The following is a 13,024-nucleotide window of genomic DNA, read 5'->3' as shown; positions in this document are numbered from 1 at the left end:
TCGTGTTTTGGAGTGGTTTGGATTTATTTCGTGTTTTGGAGTGGTTTGGCGTTATCTCGTGTTTTGGAGTGGTTTGGAGTTTTCTCGTGTTTTGGAGTGGTTTGGAGTTATCTCGAGTTTTGGAGTTATCTCGTGTTGTGGAGTGGTTTGGAGTTATCTCGTGTTTTGGAGTGGTTTGGAGAGTTATCTCGTGTTTTGGAGTGGATTGGAGTTATCTCGTGCTTTGCAGTGTTTTGGAGTTATCTCGTGTTTTGGAGTGGTTTGGAGTTATCTCGTGTTTTGGAGTTATCTCGTGCTTTGGAGTGGTTTGGAGTTATCTCGTGTTTTGTAGTGGTTTGGAGTTATCTCGTGTTTTGGTGTTATCTCGTGTTTTGGAGTGGTTTGGAGTTATCTCGTGTTTTGGAGTGGTTTGGAGTTATCTCGTGTTTTGGAGTGGTTTGGAGTTATCTCGTGTTTTGGAGTGGTTTGGTGTTATCTCGTGTTTTGGAGTGGTATGGAGTTATTTCGTGTTTTGGAGTGGTTTGGCGTTATCTCGTGTTTTGGAGTGGTTTGGAGTTATCTCGTGTTTTGGAGTGGCTTGGAGTTATCTCGTGTTGTGGGGTGGTGTGGAGTTATCTCGTGTTTTGGAGTTATCTCCTGTTTTGGAGTGGTTTGGAGTTATCTCGTGTTTTGGAGTGGTTTGGAGTTATCTCGTGTTTTGGAGTGGTTTGGAGTTATCTCGTATTTTGGAGTTATCTCCTGTTTTGGAGTGGTTTGGAGTTATCTCGTGTTTTGGAGTGGTTTGGAGTTATCTCGTGTTTTGGAGTGGTTTGCAGTTATTCCGTATTTTGGAGTTATCTCGTGTCTTGGAGTGCTTTGGAGCTATCTCGTGTTTTGGAGTGGTTTGGAGTTATCTCGTGTTTTGGAGTGGTTTGGAGTTATCTCGTGTTTTGGAGTTATCTCGTGTTTTGAAGTGGTTTGGAGTTATCTCGTGTTTTGGAGTTATCTCGTGTTTTGGAGTGGTTTGGAGTTATCTCGTGTTTTGGAGTGGTTTGGAGTTATCTCGCGTTTTGGAGTGGTTTGGAGTTATCTCGTGTTTTGGAGTGGTTTGGAGTTATCTCTTGTTTTGGAGTGGTTTGGAGTTATCTCGTGTTTTGGAGTGGTTTGGAGTTATCTCGTGTTTTGAGTGGTTTGGAGTTATCTCGTGTTTTGGAGCGTTTGGAGTTATCTCGTGTTTTGGAGTGGTTTGGAGTTATCTCGTGTTTTGGAGTGGTTTGGAGTTATCTCGTGTTTTGGAGTAATCTCGTGTTTTGGAGTGGTTTGGAGTTATCTCGTGTTTTGGAGTGGTTTGGAGTTATCTCGCGTTTTGGAGTGGTTTGGAGTTATCTCGTGTTTTGGAGTGGTTTGGAGTTATCTCTTGTTTTGGAGTGGTTTGGAGTTATCTCGTGTTTTGGAGTGGTTTGGAGTTGTCTCGTGTTTTGAGTGGTTTGGAGTTATCTCGTGTTTTGGAGCGTTTGGAGTTATCTCGTGTTTTGGAGTGGTTTGGAGTTATCTCGTGTTGTGGGGTGGTTTGGAGTTATCTCGTGTTTTGGAGTTATCTCCTGTTTTGGAGTGGTTTGGAGTTATCTCGTGTTTTGGAGTGGTTTGGAGTTATCTCGTGTTTTGGAGTGGTTTGGTGTTATCTCGTGTTTTGGAGTGGTTTGGATTTATTTCGTGTTTTGGAGTGGTTTGGCGTTATCTCGTGTTTTGGAGTGGTTTGGAGTTATCTCGTGTTTTGGAGTGGTTTGGAGTTATCTCGTGTTTTGGAGTTATCTCGTGTTGTGGAGTGGTTTGGAGTTATCTCGTGTTTTGGAGTGGTTTGGAGAGTGATCTCGTGTTTTGGAGTGGATTGGAGTTATCTCGTGCTTTGCAGTGTTTTGGAGTTATCTCGTGTTTTGGAGTGGTTTGGAGTTATCTCGTGTTTTGGAGTGGTTTGGAGTTATCTCGTGTTTTGGAGTTATCTCGTGCTTTGGAGTGGTTTGGAGTTATCGCGTTTTTTGGAGTGGTTTTGAGTTATCTCCTGTTTTGGAGTGGTTTGGTGTTATCTCGTGTTTTGGAGTGGTTTGGAGTTATCTCGTGTTTTGGAGTGGATTGGAGTTACCTCCTGCTTTGGAGTGGTTTGGAGTTATCGCGTTTTTTGGAGTGGTTTTGAGTTATCTCCTGTTTTGGAGTGGTTTGGTGTTCTCTCGTGTTTTGGAGTGGTTTGGAGTTATCTCGTGTTTTGGAGTTATCTCGTGTTGTGGAGTGGTTTGGAGTTATCTCGTTTTTTGGAGTGGTTTGGAGAGTTATCTCGTGTTTTGGAGTGGATTGGAGTTATCTCGTGCTTTGGAGTGTTTTGGAGTTATCTCGTGTTTTGGAGTGGTTTGGAGTTATCTCGTGTTTTGGAGTGGTTTGGAGTTATCTCGTATTTTGGAGTTATCTCGTGTTTTGGAGTGGTTTGGAGTTGTCTCGTGTTTTGGAGTGGTTTGGAGTTACCTCGTGTTTTGAGTGGTTTGGAGAGTTATCTCTTGTTTTGGAGTGGTTTGGAGTTATCTCGTGTTTTGGAGTGGTTTGGAGTTATCTCGTGTTTTGGAGTGGTTTGGAGTTATATCGAGTTTTGGAGTGGTTTGGAGAGTTATCTCGTGTTTTGGAGTGGATTGGAGTTATCTCGTGCTTTGGAGTGGTTTGGAGTTATTTCGTGTTTTGGAGTGGTTTGGCGTTATCTCGTGTTTTGGAGTGGTTTGGAGTTATCTCGTGTTTTGGAGTGGTTTGGAGTTATCTCGTGTTTTGGAGTTATCTCGTGTTGTGGAGTGGTTTGGAGTTATCTCGTGTTTTGGAGTGGTTTGGAGAGTTATCTCGTGTTTTGGAGTGGATTGGAGTTATCTCGTGCTTTTGAGTGTTTTGGAGTTATCTCGTGTTTTGGAGTGGTTTGGAGTTATCTCGTGTTTTGGAGTTATCTCGTGCTTTGGTGTGGTTTGGTGTTATCTCGTGTTTTGGAGTGGTTTGGAGTTATCTCGTGTTTTGGAGTTATCTCGTGTTTTGGAGTGGTTTGGAGTTATCTCGTGTTTTGGAGTGGTTTGGAGTTATCTCGTGTTTTGGTGTGGTTTGGTGTTATCTCGTGTTTTGGAGTGGTATGGAGTTATTTCGTGTTTTGGAGTGGTTTGGCGTTATCTCGTGTTTTGGAGTGGTTTGGAGTTATCTCGTGTTTTGGAGTGGCTTGGAGTTATCTCGTGTTGTGGGGTGGTTTGGAGTTATCTCGTGTTTTGGAGTTATCTCCTGTTTTGGAGTGGTTTGGAGTTATCTCGTGTTTTGGAGTGGTTTGGAGTTATCTCGTGTTTTGGAGTGGTTTGGAGTTATCTCGTGTTTTGGAGTGGTTTGGTGTTATCTCGTGTTTTGGAGTGGTTTGGATTTATTTCGTGTTTTGGAGTGGTTTGGCGTTATCTCGTGTTTTGGAGTGGTTTGGAGTTATCTCGTGTTTTGGAGTGGTTTGGAGTTATCTCGTGTTTTGGAGTTATCTCGTGTTGTGGAGTGGTTTGGAGTTATCTCGTGTTTTGGAGTGGTTTGGAGAGTGATCTCGTGTTTTGGAGTGGATTGGAGTTATCTCGTTCTTTGCAGTGTTTTGGAGTTATCTCGTGTTTTGGAGTGGTTTGGAGTTATCTCGTGTTTTGGAGTGGTTTGGAGTTATCTCGTGTTTTGGAGTTATCTCGTGCTTTGGAGTGGTTTGGAGTTATCGCGTTTTTTGGAGTGGTTTTGAGTTATCTCCTGTTTTGGAGTGGTTTGGTGTTATCTCGTGTTTTGGAGTGGTTTGGAGTTATCTCGTGTTTTGGAGTGGATTGGAGTTACCTCCTGCTTTGGAGTGGTTTGGAGTTATCGCGTTTTTTGGAGTGGTTTTGAGTTATCTCCTGTTTTGGAGTGGTTTGGTGTTCTCTCGTGTTTTGGAGTGGTTTGGAGTTATTTCGTGTTTTGGAGTGGTTTGGCGTTATCTCGTGTTTTGGAGTGGTTTGGAGTTATCTCGTGTTTTCGAGTAGTTTGGAGTTATCTCGTGTTTTGGAGTTATCTCGTGTTGTGGAGTGGTTTGGAGTTATCTCGTTTTTTGGAGTGGTTTGGAGAGTTATCTCGTGTTTTGGAGTGGATTGGAGTTATCTCGTGCTTTGGAGTGTTTTGGAGTTATCTCGTGTTTTGGAGTGGTTTGGAGTTATCTCGTGTTTTGGAGTGGTTTGGAGTTATCTCGTGTTTTGGAGTTATCTCGTGTTTTGGAGTGGTTTGGAGTTGTCTCGTGTTTTGGAGTGGTTTGGAGTTACCTCGTGTTTTGGAGTGGTTTGGAGAGTTATCTCTTGTTTTGGAGTGGTTTGGAGTTATCTCGTGTTTTGGAGTGGTTTGGAGTTATCTCGTGTTTTGGAGTGGTTTGGAGTTATATCGTGTTTTGGAGTGGTTTGGAGAGTTATCTCGTGTTTTGGAGTGGATTGGAGTTATCTCGTGCTTTGGAGTGGTATGGAGTTATCGCGTTTTTTGGAGTGGTTTTGAGCTATCTCGTGTTTTGGAGTGGTTTGGAGTTATCTCGTGCTGTGGAGTGGTTTGGAGTTATCTCGTGTTTTGGAGTGGTTTGGAGAGTGATCTCGTGTTTTGGAGTGGATTGGAGTTATCTCGTTCTTTGCAGTGTTTTGGAGTTATCTCGTGTTTTGGAGTGGTTTGGAGTTATCTCGTGTTTTGGAGTGGTTTGGAGTTATCTCGTGTTTTGGAGTTATCTCGTGCTTTGGAGTGGTTTGGAGTTATCGCGTTTTTTGGAGTGGTTTTGAGTTATCTCCTGTTTTGGAGTGGTTTGGTGTTATCTCGTGTTTTGGAGTGGTTTGGAGTTATCTCGTGTTTTGGAGTGGATTGGAGTTACCTCCTGCTTTGGAGTGGTTTGGAGTTATCGCGTTTTTTGGAGTGGTTTTGAGTTATCTCCTGTTTTGGAGTGGTTTGGTGTTCTCTCGTGTTTTGGAGTGGTTTGGAGTTATTTCGTGTTTTGGAGTGGTTTGGCGTTATCTCGTGTTTTGGAGTGGTTTGGAGTTATCTCGTGTTTTCGAGTAGTTTGGAGTTATCTCGTGTTTTGGAGTTATCTCGTGTTGTGGAGTGGTTTGGAGTTATCTCGTTTTTTGGAGTGGTTTGGAGAGTTATCTCGTGTTTTGGAGTGGATTGGAGTTATCTCGTGCTTTGGAGTGTTTTGGAGTTATCTCGTGTTTTGGAGTGGTTTGGAGTTATCTCGTGTTTTGGAGTGGTTTGGAGTTATCTCGTGTTTTGGAGTTATCTCGTGTTTTGGGGTGGTTTGGAGTTGTCTCGTGTTTTGGAGTGGTTTGGAGTTACCTCGTGTTTTGGAGTGGTTTGGAGAGTTATCTCTTGTTTTGGAGTGGTTTGGAGTTATCTCGTGTTTTGGAGTGGTTTGGACTTATCTCGTGTTTTGGAGTGGTTTGGAGTTATATCGTGTTTTGGAGTGGTTTGGAGAGTTATCTCGTGTTTTGGAGTGGATTGGAGTTATCTCGTGCTTTGGAGTGGTATGGAGTTATCGCGTTTTTTGGAGTGGTTTTGAGCTATCTCGTGTTTTGGAGTGGTTTGGAGTTATCTCGTGCTGTGGAGTGGTTTGGAGTTATCTCGTGTTTTGGAGTGGTTTGGAGTTATCTCGTGTTTTGGTGTGGTTTGGAGTTATCTCGTGTTTTGGAGTGGTTTGGAGTTATCTCGTGTTTTGGAGTGGTTTGGAGTTATCTCGTATTTTGGAGTTATCTCGTGTTTTGGAGTGGTTTGGAGTTGTCTCGTGTTTTGGAGTGGTTTGGAGTTACCTCGTGTTTTGAGTGGTTTGGAGAGTTATCTCTTGTTTTGGAGTGGTTTGGAGTTATCTCGTGTTTTGGAGTGGTTTGGAGTTATCTCGTGTTTTGGAGTGGTTTGGAGTTATATCGAGTTTTGGAGTGGTTTGGAGAGTTATCTCGTGTTTTGGAGTGGATTGGAGTTATCTCGTGCTTTGGAGTGGTATGGAGTTATCGCGTTTTTTGGAGTGGTTTTGAGTTATCTCGTGTTTTGGAGTGGTTTGGAGTTATCTCGTGCTGTGGAGTGGTTTGGAGTTATCTCGTGTTTTGGAGTGGTTTGGAGTTATCTCGTGTTTTGGAGTGGTTTGGTGTTATCTCGTGTTTTGGAGTGGTTTGGAGTTATTTCGTGTTTTGGAGTGGTTTGGCGTTATCTCGTGTTTTGGAGTGGTTTGGAGTTATCTCGTGTTTTGGAGTGGTTTGGAGTTATCTCGTGTTTTGGAGTTATCTCGTGTTGTGGAGTGGTTTGGAGTTATCTCGTGTTTTGGAGTGGTTTGGAGAGTTATCTCGTGTTTTGGAGTGGATTGGAGTTATCTCGTGCTTTTGAGTGTTTTGGAGTTATCTCGTGTTTTGGAGTGGTTTGGAGTTATCTCGTGTTTTGGAGTTATCTCGTGCTTTGGTGTGGTTTGGTGTTATCTCGTGTTTTGGAGTGGTTTGGAGTTATCTCGTGTTTTGGAGTTATCTCGTGTTTTGGAGTGGTTTGGAGTTATCTCGTGTTTTGGAGTGGTTTGGAGTTATCTCGTGTTTTGGTGTGGTTTGGTGTTATCTCGTGTTTTGGAGTGGTATGGAGTTATTTCGTGTTTTGGAGTGGTTTGGCGTTATCTCGTGTTTTGGAGTGGTTTGGAGTTATCTCGTGTTTTGGAGTGGCTTGGAGTTATCTCGTGTTTTGGAGTGGTTTGGAGTTATCTCGTGTTTTGGAGTGGTTTGGTGTTATCTCGTGTTTTGGAGTGGTTTGGAGTTATTTCGTGTTTTGGAGTGGTTTGGCGTTATCTCGTGTTTTGGAGTGGTTTGGAGTTATCTCGTGTTTTGGAGTGGTTTGGAGTTATCTCGTGTTTTGGAGTTATCTCGTGTTGTGGAGTGGTTTGGAGTTATCTCGTGTTTTGGAGTGGTTTGGAGAGTTATCTCGTGTTTTGGAGTGGATTGGAGTTATCTCGTGCTTTTGAGTGTTTTGGAGTTATCTCGTGTTTTGGAGTGGTTTGGAGTTATCTCGTGTTTTGGAGTTATCTCGTGCTTTGGTGTGGTTTGGTGTTATCTCGTGTTTTGGAGTGGTTTGGAGTTATCTCGTGTTTTGGAGTGGTTTGGAGTTATCTCGTATTTTGGAGTTATCTCGTGTTTTGGAGTGGTTTGGAGTTGTCTCGTGTTTTGGAGTGGTTTGGAGTTACCTCGTGTTTTGAGTGGTTTGGAGAGTTATCTCTTGTTTTGGAGTGGTTTGGAGTTATCTCGTGTTTTGGAGTGGTTTGGAGTTATCTCGTGTTTTGGAGTGGTTTGGAGTTATCTCGTGCTGTGGAGTGGTTTGGAGTTATCTCGTGTTTTGGAGTGGTTTGGAGAGTGATCTCGTGTTTTGGAGTGGATTGGAGTTATCTCGTTCTTTGCAGTGTTTTGGAGTTATCTCGTGTTTTGGAGTGGTTTGGAGTTATCTCGTGTTTTGGAGTGGTTTGGAGTTATCTCGTGTTTTGGAGTTATCTCGTGCTTTGGAGTGGTTTGGAGTTATCGCGTTTTTTGGAGTGGTTTTGAGTTATCTCCTGTTTTGGAGTGGTTTGGTGTTATCTCGTGTTTTGGAGTGGTTTGGAGTTATCTCGTGTTTTGGAGTGGATTGGAGTTACCTCCTGCTTTGGAGTGGTTTGGAGTTATCGCGTTTTTTGGAGTGGTTTTGAGTTATCTCCTGTTTTGGAGTGGTTTGGTGTTCTCTCGTGTTTTGGAGTGGTTTGGAGTTATTTCGTGTTTTGGAGTGGTTTGGCGTTATCTCGTGTTTTGGAGTGGTTTGGAGTTATCTCGTGTTTTCGAGTAGTTTGGAGTTATCTCGTGTTTTGGAGTTATCTCGTGTTGTGGAGTGGTTTGGAGTTATCTCGTTTTTTGGAGTGGTTTGGAGAGTTATCTCGTGTTTTGGAGTGGATTGGAGTTATCTCGTGCTTTGGAGTGTTTTGGAGTTATCTCGTGTTTTGGAGTGGTTTGGAGTTATCTCGTGTTTTGGAGTGGTTTGGAGTTATCTCGTGTTTTGGAGTTATCTCGTGTTTTGGGGTGGTTTGGAGTTGTCTCGTGTTTTGGAGTGGTTTGGAGTTACCTCGTGTTTTGGAGTGGTTTGGAGAGTTATCTCTTGTTTTGGAGTGGTTTGGAGTTATCTCGTGTTTTGGAGTGGTTTGGAGTTATCTCGTGTTTTGGAGTGGTTTGGAGTTATATCGTGTTTTGGAGTGGTTTGGAGAGTTATCTCGTGTTTTGGAGTGGATTGGAGTTATCTCGTGCTTTGGAGTGGTATGGAGTTATCGCGTTTTTTGGAGTGGTTTTGAGCTATCTCGTGTTTTGGAGTGGTTTGGAGTTATCTCGTGCTGTGGAGTGGTTTGGAGTTATCTCGTGTTTTGGAGTGGTTTGGAGTTATCTCGTGTTTTGGTGTGGTTTGGAGTTATCTCGTGTTTTGGAGTGGTTTGGAGTTATCTCGTGTTTTGGAGTGGTTTGGAGTTATCTCGTATTTTGGAGTTATCTCGTGTTTTGGAGTGGTTTGGAGTTGTCTCGTGTTTTGGAGTGGTTTGGAGTTACCTCGTGTTTTGAGTGGTTTGGAGAGTTATCTCTTGTTTTGGAGTGGTTTGGAGTTATCTCGTGTTATGGAGTGGTTTGGAGTTATCTCGTGTTTTGGAGTGGTTTGGAGTTATATCGAGTTTTGGAGTGGTTTGGAGAGTTATCTCGTGTTTTGGAGTGGATTGGAGTTATCTCGTGCTTTGGAGTGGTATGGAGTTATCGCGTTTTTTGGAGTGGTTTTGAGTTATCTCGTGTTTTGGAGTGGTTTGGAGTTATCTCGTGCTGTGGAGTGGTTTGGAGTTATCTCGTGTTTTGGAGTGGTTTGGAGTTATCTCGTGTTTTGGAGTGGTTTGGTGTTATCTCGTGTTTTGGAGTGGTTTGGAGTTATTTCGTGTTTTGGAGTGGTTTGGCGTTATCTCGTGTTTTGGAGTGGTTTGGAGTTATCTCGTGTTTTGGAGTGGTTTGGAGTTATCTCGTGTTTTGGAGTTATCTCGTGTTGTGGAGTGGTTTGGAGTTATCTCGTGTTTTGGAGTGGTTTGGAGAGTTATCTCGTGTTTTGGAGTGGATTGGAGTTATCTCGTGCTTTTGAGTGTTTTGGAGTTATCTCGTGTTTTGGAGTGGTTTGGAGTTATCTCGTGTTTTGGAGTTATCTCGTGCTTTGGTGTGGTTTGGTGTTATCTCGTGTTTTGGAGTGGTTTGGAGTTATCTCGTGTTTTGGAGTTATCTCGTGTTTTGGAGTGGTTTGGAGTTATCTCGTGTTTTGGAGTGGTTTGGAGTTATCTCGTGTTTTGGTGTGGTTTGGTGTTATCTCGTGTTTTGGAGTGGTATGGAGTTATTTCGTGTTTTGGAGTGGTTTGGCGTTATCTCGTGTTTTGGAGTGGTTTGGAGTTATCTCGTGTTTTGGAGTGGCTTGGAGTTATCTCGTGTTTTGGAGTGGTTTGGAGTTATCTCGTGTTTTGGAGTGGTTTGGTGTTATCTCGTGTTTTGGAGTGGTTTGGAGTTATTTCGTGTTTTGGAGTGGTTTGGCGTTATCTCGTGTTTTGGAGTGGTTTGGAGTTATCTCGTGTTTTGGAGTGGTTTGGAGTTATCTCGTGTTTTGGAGTTATCTCGTGTTGTGGAGTGGTTTGGAGTTATCTCGTGTTTTGGAGTGGTTTGGAGAGTTATCTCGTGTTTTGGAGTGGATTGGAGTTATCTCGTGCTTTTGAGTGTTTTGGAGTTATCTCGTGTTTTGGAGTGGTTTGGAGTTATCTCGTGTTTTGGAGTTATCTCGTGCTTTGGTGTGGTTTGGTGTTATCTCGTGTTTTGGAGTTATCTCGTGTTGTGGAGTGGTTTGGAGTTATCTCGTGTTTTGGAGTGGTTTGGAGAGTTATCTCTTGTTTTGGAGTGGTTTGGAGTTATCTCGTGTTTTGGAGTGGTTTGGAGTTATCTCGTGTTTTGGAGTGGTTTGGAGTTATATCGAGTTTTGGAGTGGTTTGGAAAGTTATCTCGTGTTTTGGAGTGGATTGGAGTTATCTCGTGCTTTGGAGTGGTATGGAGTTATCGCGTTTTTTGGAGTGGTTTTGAGTTGTCTCGTGTTTTGGAGTGGTTTGGAGTTATCTCGTGCTGTGGAGTGGTTTGGAGTTATCTCGTGTTTTGGAGTGGTTTGGAGTTATCTCGTGTTTTGGAGTTATCTCGTGTTTTGGAGTGGTTTGGAGTTATCTCGTGTTTTGGAGTGGTTTGGAGTTATCTCGTGTTTTGGTGTGGTTTGGTGTTATCTCGTGTTTTGGAGTGGTATGGAGTTATTTCGTGTTTTGGAGTGGTTTGGCGTTATCTCGTGTTTTGGAGTGGTTTGGAGTTATCTCGTGTTTTGGAGTGGCTTGGAGTTATCTCGTGTTTTGGAGTGGTTTGGAGTTATCTCGTGTTTTGGAGTGGTTTGGTGTTATCTCGTGTTTTGGAGTGGTTTGGAGTTATTTCGTGTTTTGGAGTGGTTTGGCGTTATCTCGTGTTTTGGAGTGGTTTGGAGTTATCTCGTGTTTTGGAGTGGTTTGGAGTTATCTCGTGTTTTGGAGTTATCTCGTGTTGTGGAGTGGTTTGGAGTTATCTCGTGTTTTGGAGTGGTTTGGAGAGTTATCTCGTGTTTTGGAGTGGATTGGAGTTATCTCGTGCTTTTGAGTGTTTTGGAGTTATCTCGTGTTTTGGAGTGGTTTGGAGTTATCTCGTGTTTTGGAGTTATCTCGTGCTTTGGTGTGGTTTGGTGTTATCTCGTGTTTTGGAGTGGTTTGGAGTTATCTCGTGTTTTGGAGTTATCTCGTGTTTTGGAGTGGTTTGGAGTTATCTCGTGTTTTGGAGTGGTTTGGAGTTATCTCGTGTTTTGGTGTGGTTTGGTGTTATCTCGTGTTTTGGAGTGGTATGGAGTTATTTCGTGTTTTGGAGTGGTTTGGCGTTATCTCGTGTTTTGGAGTGGTTTGGAGTTATCTCGTGTTTTGGAGTGGCTTGGAGTTATCTCGTGTTGTGGGGTGGTTTGGAGTTATCTCGTGTTTTGGAGTTATCTCCTGTTTTGGAGTGGTTTGGAGTTATCTCGTGTTTTGGAGTGGTTTGGAGTTATCTCGTGTTTTGGAGTGGTTTGGAGTTATCTCGTGTTTTGGAGTGGTTTGGTGTTATCTCGTGTTTTGGAGTGGTTTGGATTTATTTCGTGTTTTGGAGTGGTTTGGCGTTATCTCGTGTTTTGGAGTGGTTTGGAGTTATCTCGTGTTTTGGAGTGGTTTGGAGTTATCTCGTGTTTTGGAGTTATCTCGTGTTGTGGAGTGGTTTGGAGTTATCTCGTGTTTTGGAGTGGTTTGGAGAGTGATCTCGTGTTTTGGAGTGGATTGGAGTTATCTCGTTCTTTGCAGTGTTTTGGAGTTATCTCGTGTTTTGGAGTGGTTTGGAGTTATCTCGTGTTTTGGAGTGGTTTGGAGTTATCTCGTGTTTTGGAGTTATCTCGTGCTTTGGAGTGGTTTGGAGTTATCGCGTTTTTTGGAGTGGTTTTGAGTTATCTCCTGTTTTGGAGTGGTTTGGTGTTATCTCGTGTTTTGGAGTGGTTTGGAGTTATCTCGTGTTTTGGAGTGGATTGGAGTTACCTCCTGCTTTGGAGTGGTTTGGAGTTATCGCGTTTTTTGGAGTGGTTTTGAGTTATCTCCTGTTTTGGAGTGGTTTGGTGTTCTCTCGTGTTTTGGAGTGGTTTGGAGTTATTTCGTGTTTTGGAGTGGTTTGGCGTTATCTTGTGTTTTGGAGTGGTTTGGAGTTATCTCGTGTTTTCGAGTAGTTTGGAGTTATCTCGTGTTTTGGAGTTATCTCGTGTTGTGGAGTGGTTTGGAGTTATCTCGTTTTTTGGAGTGGTTTGGAGAGTTATCTCGTGTTTTGGAGTGGATTGGAGTTATCTCGTGCTTTGGAGTGTTTTGGAGTTATCTCGTGTTTTGGAGTGGTTTGGAGTTATCTCGTGTTTTGGAGTGGTTTGGAGTTATCTCGTGTTTTGGAGTTATCTCGTGTTTTGGAGTGGTTTGGAGTTGTCTCGTGTTTTGGAGTGGTTTGGAGTTACCTCGTGTTTTGGAGTGGTTTGGAGAGTTATCTCTTGTTTTGGAGTGGTTTGGAGTTATCTCGTGTTTTGGAGTGGTTTGGAGTTATCTCGTGTTTTGGAGTGGTTTGGAGTTATATCGTGTTTTGGAGTGGTTTGGAGAGTTATCTCGTGTTTTGGAGTGGATTGGAGTTATCTCGTGCTTTGGAGTGGTATGGAGTTATCGCATTTTTTGGAGTGGTTTTGAGCTATCTCGTGTTTTGGAGTGGTTTGGAGTTATCTCGTGCTGTGGAGTGGTTTGGAGTTATCTCGTGTTTTGGAGTGGTTTGGAGAGTGATCTCGTGTTTTGGAGTGGATTGGAGTTATCTCGTTCTTTGCAGTGTTTTGGAGTTATCTCGTGTTTTGGAGTGGTTTGGAGTTATCTCGTGTTTTGGAGTGGTTTGGAGTTATCTCGTGTTTTGGAGTTATCTCGTGCTTTGGAGTGGTTTGGAGTTATCGCGTTTTTTGGAGTGGTTTTGAGTTATCTCCTGTTTTGGAGTGGTTTGGTGTTATCTCGTGTTTTGGAGTGGTTTGGAGTTATCTCGTGTTTTGGAGTGGATTGGAGTTACCTCCTGCTTTGGAGTGGTTTGGAGTTATCGCGTTTTTTGGAGTGGTTTTGAGTTATCTCCTGTTTTGGAGTGGTTTGGTGTTCTCTCGTGTTTTGGAGTGGTTTGGAGTTATTTCGTGTTTTGGAGTGGTTTGGCGTTATCTCGTGTTTTGGAGTGGTTTGGAGTTATCTCGTGTTTTCGAGTAGTTTGGAGTTATCTCGTGTTTTGGAGTTATCTCGTGTTGTGGAGTGGTTTGGAGTTATCTCGTTTTTTGGAGTGGTTTGGAGAGTTATCTCGTGTTTTGGAGTGGATTGGAGTTATCTCGTGCTTTGGAGTGTTTTGGA

The sequence above is a fragment of the Somniosus microcephalus genome, unplaced genomic scaffold (assembly GCF_052327205.1).
Source record: "Somniosus microcephalus isolate GS21.2 unplaced genomic scaffold, FLI_Smic_1.0 unresolved_chr9, whole genome shotgun sequence".
In the NCBI taxonomy this organism is placed as follows: Eukaryota; Metazoa; Chordata; class Chondrichthyes; order Squaliformes; family Somniosidae; genus Somniosus; species Somniosus microcephalus.
Note: the sequence above shows the minus strand (reverse complement) of the source record.